This window comes from Phacochoerus africanus, chromosome 11, assembly GCF_016906955.1.
Source record: "Phacochoerus africanus isolate WHEZ1 chromosome 11, ROS_Pafr_v1, whole genome shotgun sequence".
Taxonomy (NCBI): Eukaryota; Metazoa; Chordata; class Mammalia; order Artiodactyla; family Suidae; genus Phacochoerus; species Phacochoerus africanus.
Window position 1 is genome coordinate 26,801,849 of NC_062554.1, and position 7,843 is coordinate 26,809,691.

The window sequence follows — 7,843 nt, forward strand, 5'->3', positions numbered from 1 at the left end:
CCCTCCTCCGCCCCGAAATTCCGGTGTCACTGGCTGCCGTGCAAACGTTAGAACTGATGCACGGCCGCGGCTGACACCCACTCAGCCAGCATCTGGTCCGTGGGGAGTTAGGCTGCAGGGGCGGGTGGGAGTTTCGTTTCTTCCGAGTGAGAGTTGGGGTTTGTTTTCTTTCTTGTCAGGCCCAGTAGAAGGACAGAGGGACACAGGACACATTCTTCTCTCCCGCCCCCACCATTCCCTGGTCTTCATGCCAGCTCTGGACACGTGACCAGGCTCTGTGCAGGCTTCTCGGCCAAGGCTTCTGTTTCTCTGGGTGGTGGGTCACGGTGGGTCACAGTGTCTCAAGCCTGGGTGCCTGGGGCTTGGCTCTTCAGGGTTAGGAGTTTGCATTTCCTTGAGGTGGAGTTCATCTTCTTCCTTCATCCACTCCTGCCCACTGCCCACAGTACCCAGAGGCTGCTTGGTTGAAGAAAACCTTCCCAGAGAGCCCTGACCTTTTCCGGGAGACCCTTGACCCCTGGTGGAAAATTCCCATCCCCACCAGTCTCAGGCCAGTTACTATGTGAGCGTTGCTGTCAGGACCACGGCTCATGTCCCACCCTGAGACCAAACACGCTCCTGGGGACCCGGTCCACTATTATTTTGTCAGAATGAGGGTTTTGGGGTTGTCATAGTCTAAATTTTCGGGAAAAACGAAAAAACTTGGGATTTTAATTAGTTAATTAATTAATTAATTAATTTTTAGGGCTGCACCTGGGCAAATGGAAGTTCCTGAGCTAGGGGTCAAATTGGAGCTGCAGCTGGCAGCCTACACCACGGCCATAGCAATGCAAGATCCGAGTCTTGTCTGCGACCTACACCACAGCTCACAGCAACTCACTGAGCGAGGCCAGGGACCCAACCCACATCCTCATGAATACTAGTCAGTTCTTATCCCACTGAGCTACAATGGGAACTCCCTACTTTATTTTTTAAAATTTTGGCCATGCCCATGTCTTCTGGAAGTTTCCAGACCAGGGACTGAACCTGGGTCACAGCAATGAAAAGTGCTAAATCCTAACCCCTAGACCACCAGGGAACCCCAAAATTTGGGACTTTATGAAAAGAATTTTTAAATGGTAGTCATTAAAAAAAAAACAAAACAAAACTTAAAAAATTCTGATGGCCAAATAGACCATTTCCAGAGCTCAGCGTTTACCCTGTTTTAAACAGCCTTTTTTGGGTTGCGAAGATTCCCACAAACCATGGTCACTAATCCAAATGAGATCTCCCCAGACCTTTGGAGCTGGTAGCAAAGGGGCAATGCCCAGAGTCCTCTAAGCCACGTGGCCAGAGTTTTAAAATTCAGTGACTTGTTAGTTTGGTGGCTCTGCTGCTGAAAACACACCTTTCATAGGCCTCAACCTAAGCATGGTTGTCCCTGCCACTCTCCATCTAAGACCTCGGGAAGTCCTCCTAGGGGGCCAGGACCAGACCTGCAGCCAGAGACTCTAGGCGTCGGGCAGAGCAGGTCGCATTTCCCTAGGAGAACAGAACAGAAGGAAAGAAAGAGGACTTACACTCTCCGAGCTTCTCTCCCGCCCCTCCCCGGATGACAGACAGCCCCAGCTTTTGACAGAGCTCCTTGTTTAAGGCTACCACGTGACCAAATGTTTCTCCCTCAGCGTTCGCTTTATACAAGACAATGTGACTTGTGTTTGTGGCTAATTTTAGATTTGCTGCAGATGCCCTCATTGTTGGGCCATGGGTCCCTGGGGAGCAGATTCATAAAGCAAAGACAAGGGCCTCCAATGCTCAGTGACTTCAATAGCAGGCCTTGCTGTAAGGGGCAGGGGGCTCACGCTGGCTTGGGCAAAGTGAGGGGGCAGGCCCATGGGAGACCCAGGAGTGGAGGTCACAGTCTGGATGTCTTTGGCACTGCAGGCAGGGCTCTTGGAGGAAGTGGGTGGGGCGTAGAAGCATTAGAGGAGGAGTCTTTGTGGGGAGACAAACAGCAGTGTGGTTAAAATGACAAGCCATCTCGTCACCACTGGTGGCCAAAATTAAGAGCCCTGGGGAACCAGATAGCAAGTCTAGGGAGACAGCAGATTTTTCAGCGAACATGGCCGATGTCATGGTTCTTTCTGATCCTCTCCATTTTTTTCAATAAAGCCTTCTGAATACCAATCAGAGGAGGCTCATTTTCTACCCTGAACCTCCCGGGTCTTAGCGGGGACTGCTGGGACTTTCTTTGCCCCTCCTTCATCTTCTTCTTTTTTTTTTTTTTTTTTCTTTTTATGGCCACACCTGTGGCATATAGAAGTTACCAAGCTATAGGTTGAATCAGAGCTGCAGCTGCAGGCCTACACCACAACCACAGCACCGCCAGATCTGAGCCACATCTGCAACCTATACTGTAGCTCACAGCAAGGCTAGATCCTTTAACCCACTGAGTGAGGTGGGTTAAAACTCTCATCTGCATGGATACTGGTCAGGTTCATAACTCTCATCTGCATGGATACTGGTCAGGTTCATAACCCACTGAGCCACAATGGGAACTCCTCCCTCAACTTCTTATTGCAAGATAATTTGTGTTGTGGTTTATTTTAAAGTATATTTTATTGAGGTATAGTTGATTTATAACATGTTAATATCTGCTGTACAGCAAAGTGATTCAATTATACACACACACATAGACATTCTTTTTCATATTCTTTTCCATTATTATTTAGCACAAGATATCAAATACAGTTCCCTGTGCTATACAGTAGGACCCTGTTGTTTATCCATTCTATATGTAATAATTTGCATCTCCTAATCCCAAACTCCCAATCCGTCCCTCCCCCACTCCATATTATTATTATTTTTTTAATATCTACTGAATGTGCTTTGCTCTGTCTCTCAAATTTGTATTTTGTTGCCTGAACCCCTGGGGGAGGTTAGTGTCTGACTCTGTCGCCTGCTATAAGGACCCACATGCTAGCAGACCTTCTCCTAATGAGCATTTTCTTCCTACAGTGATCCCAGAGCTGGTGCCTCGGAATGCCACCTGAGACTTGGTCAAGGCCAGTGGATCAAGGGTATTTTTGGGCTTAGGAGGGCTGTGCTGGAAAGTCGCTGTGCTCTAAAGGTACTCTCTTGACTTGGAATTGAATTGTCAATTTGAATCCTGCAGTGAACCTGTTTATAATCTGAGTTTAATCTTTCTGAGAATAAAAGCAGATCCCTAAAAATACCTGGCTTTTAAATTCCAGATTTTTGGTAATTGCATTTTTTTTTCCTAAATGAAGTCTGACTACCTGCCTATAGGGGATTTATATGGAAGAAACAAAGTAGCATTTATTGAGCTTTGCTGTAGATTAAGTGATTCACCATGTTTAGTTCATTTAATTCTCAGGTCAAAAATATGAGGAAGGTATTATTATTCTCATTTTACAAATGAGGGATTTAAGGCTCGAAGAGCTCAATCAGCTTATAAGTGGCAGAGCTCAGATTTAAATAAAAAATATCCTGATGCTCAGGCATTTGCCTTTTCCATTTATCTGTACTTCGGGAGTTCCTTTGTGACTGCCAGATGCGGTGACATTCCGACCAAGACAGACATATATAGACAGACATAGGACTGAATGTTTTCCTTAATATTTTTTTCCGTGATAAAAAATAAACAGCAATTGTTTTAAATTCATAAGTAATTACAGTGGATTAGATACTCAGGCAAATGGATTTCTGAAATAAATGTTTAAAGTCCTGTGTTGAAAATCAAGAGGACCTGGTAGAAAGCCAGATTATGAGTTCTAGGTCAGCTGAGACTCTTTTTTATCCCCTCTGTGACCCCGGCAGTCAGCACTGAGCCTAACCCACAGCGGGAAGGGAGACGCTCAGTGTTTGTTGAATGAATAAATAAGTGTCTTCTCTATGCACATCAGTATTTGGAAGAGACCATTTACTCACTCAATTAATTTTTTATGGCAGCACATGCAGCATATGGAGCTTCTCAGGCCAGGGATTGAATCTGAGGCACAGCTGCAAACCGTGCTGTCCCTATGGTAACACCAGATCCTTTAACCCACTTTGCTGGGCTGGGAATCGAACCAGTGCCTCAGCAGCGTTCTGAGAACCATTCTAATTCTTAACCCACTGCACCACAGCAGGAACACTCCCATCTTGATTTAAAGGGACCTCCTTCAGCCGCTGAGCAGACTGCTATCGCCGACAATACTGCCATAGATGGAAGGTTTGTGTCCTATGCCTGCCCTCCCCCACCAAATTTCATGCATTAAAACTTAAGTGATGGTATTTGGAAGTGGAGTCTTTGGGAGGTGACTAGGTCATGAGAGTGGAGCCCTCATGAAAGGGATTAGTGCCCTTATAAAGAGACCTCAGAGAGCTTGCTTACCTCTTCTGGCATGCGGGGAACACAGCAAAAAGCCAACCCTCTGTGAACAGGAAGTAGGATCTTCCCCAGACACTGTCTCTGCTGACACCTTGACCTTGGACTTCCCAGCTTCCAGAACAGGGAAGAAATAAGTGTTTGTTGTTTATGATATGATACTTTGATATATCAGCCCAAATGGATTAGGAAAAATACTAAATAATATTAACTGGGGTTAGTCAAGAGAGCCAAGCCAAGCCATATCCATAATAGGAGAAGGTGGATTTTGGTTATCTTGCTTCATCAGAACCTCTATTTCATGTTTGTATTATAAAGAAGAATGGCTCAGTGCCTTGGTGATCTATGAACAACTAGTGAAAATGGAATACTTCCGAAGTTTCTCTAAATTTATGTTTACTAAAGCTACAGTGGTTTCCAAACTTGAAGTGAATTTAATATTATTTGTCCTAAAAAAGAATTTCATTTGTTCTCTTGTAAGATAGTTTCTTTTTACAAAATTTTAAATATACAAAAATAAAATAAGTTTGCTTACCTATCATGCAGAGACAATTCTTGAACTTTTCTTGACCTTTGAGTATCCTTTGCATATATTCACACACTGTGGTTTCACCATGCTTCAGTTTTTTTATTCTACTTTTCTAACTATTCTTCCTATCATAAACATATTAATAGGACTTCATTTTCCTTTTTTTCCTGGAAATAAAAAAAAAACCTTTATAATACAAGGCAATATATGTTTGTTCCAGTTAAATAAAACAGTACAGATGAAAAACACACAGATTACTCAAAATTACTAAGAAAATTTAAAGTGTAGAAGTTTGAAACAGAATATGCTGCTTTCTCATGTTGAGAGTTGAACCCATTTTAGAAGGGGATGCAGTCAGTAAGAAACAAAAAGCCAGACGCTTCCTTGATCCTCTGTCAAAATATGTAACATTCACTCACATCTGCATATCTGTCATCAGCATAAAATCCTTTTTGGAGCCCAGAAGTTGAGCTGATTTAAGGTTGGTGGGGGAGGCTTACAGGACTGGCCTCTGAGGTTCACTAGAGCATCACTGGAAATTTGGTGGCATTAAAAAATATGTTTATTGAATCTTCTCTTAGGAATAGAGCTCTCTATGATTAAAAAACACAACTGATTGGTCATTTGGCGGACAGTGGCCAATGGTCATTATCCTCCCAAGTAGAGTGGTTGGTTAACTTAAGACTTTGGGTTTGGAGTTCCCGTCGTGGCTCAGTGGTTAACGAAGCCGACTAGGAACCATGAGGTTGCGGGTTTGATCCCTGGCCTCGCTCAGTGGGTTAAGGATCCGGCGTTGCTGTGAACTGTGCTGTAGGTCAAAGACACGGCTTGGATCTGGCTTTGCTGTGGCTCTGGCGCAGGCTGGTGGCAACAGCTCCGATTAGGCCCCTAGCCTGGGAACCTCCACATGCCGAAGGAATGGCCCTAGAAAAGGCAAAAAGCCAAAAAAAAAAAAAAAAGGCTTTGGGTTTGCTCCCTGATGTATGCAGTTTTGGGGTCAAAGCCAGATTTCTGAGCCTCACTGTAACAGAGTTTACTTCTTTGCTGTGTCTCGAGCACCCAGCTTCTCTAACAAATGTTTGGGAAAAGAGTATTGACTTAAAGGGGCACCAAAGTTTTAGCCTATCCAAGGTTCCCACATCTCAGTGGGTCTTAGTTATATCACCTTTCTGAAATCTTGGCTAAGATACAGGGATAGGTACCAGATGCCTCCTTGAACCCCAAGCCAGGTGGTGAGAACAGCTTCTCTCTTTCCTGGGAAATGAGTCAGTCATGTTATTGTTCGCCATTGCTACTTTGGACATTTATTTTAAAATGAGCTATATGGGTTGGCTCAGATGAGTTTAGGAGAGCTATGTCCATATTTTGTATCTATATCATCTAGTAAATATTTATGTTATACTTTCTATGTGCTATGTATTTTTCTAAGCTCTTTATATCCTGAATTTCATCACATCTAAGATGTCACTGATCATAAGATACAGATTATTTTTCATACCACTGAGACACTTAAACTATGCCACACTATCAGTTGTAAATTGCACTTCCATTTCAGAAGTGTTAAAATGTGAAAAATGCATGTCTTAAAAATCAATGAAACATGGTATATGAATGCATTTCATATTTAAAACAACTCGAAGTTTCTATCAGTACCCTCATTTTGTTGGTGAGAAAACTGGGGTGCCATGCTTTGTCCAAGGTCATACAGCATTTGCACCCAGACTGTCTAACTCCGGGGTCCAACCTCAAAATCACTACACTCTTCTCCCTGTGGATATGGAAAGACGAAAAGGAGTTTCAGAACAATTATTTTAAATATTTCTTTGCCTGAAAGGACTCAAAGTTATTCCTGTCTGGAGTTGCCCCTGACATCTGGACAAATATCCAAAAGACAGCTGAGCAACCAGAAGTACCAGAAGTTCCATGGACCATGTGTCCTTTTTAGCTGAGGCTCCGGGGGTGGGGGGAGTGTGCATGTAGACATGTGGCTTCTTCTACAAGGACTGAGCTTGTCTAGTATTACTTCTAGACATCATCTAAGGCTGAGATTTGCTAGAAAGAAGACAGCTCTGCCCATAGTTTTAGGAGGGCATGACTCAGCCTCCTGTTGGCTTGGGTGTCAACCACCACTTTTGACTCTGAGGCTTCTGACTCTCGCTTGAGGGTTGAGCTGGGCATGCTTTTTTAGGTCTAGTCATGATTTAAAAAAATAAATCAGGCATTCTCACCCAAACAGGATCTACTTCTAAGCCTCTTCACTTCTCTTCATCATCCAAATGGGATTCATTTCCTCATTAATCTTCAATTTCATACAAGTACTAGACAATCAACAGAGGAGAGAGGCAAAGAAGTAGCTTCAGGGACCTAGAAATGTACTTATTATTCTAGTTTACGAGCCATGGTTTCTTTTTTCTTTCTTTCCTTTCCTTTCCCTTCCTTCCTTCCTTCCTTCCTTCCTTCCTTCCTTCCTTCCTTCCTTCCTTCCTTCCTTCCTTTCTTTGTCTTTTTTAGAGCCATACTCATGGCATATGGAAGTTTTCAGGCTAGGATTCAAATTGGAGCTATAGCTGCCAGCCTACGTCACAGCCACACAGGATCTGAGCTGCATCTGTGACCTACACCACAGCTCACAGCAACGCCGGATCCTTAACCTGCTGAATGAGGCCAGGGGCTGAACTCGGGTCCTCATGGATGGTAGTCGGGTTGGTTACTGCTGAGCCAGGACAGGAACTCCCTACGAGCACTGGCTTCAACATGCCTCATCCCTGACTATGATTTGCCGCCAGTGCCGCTGTCTTTCCAGAACCTCTTTTCCCCTGATTAGCTTTGGTGACCCTGCTCTGCCCTCAGCACATAGCTCCCTTAAAGGCACGTCTCGCACTGTATTCTAACTGCTTGGCCATCTGTCTTCTCTACCTACTTCAAGGTCTGGGGTGCAAAGATCA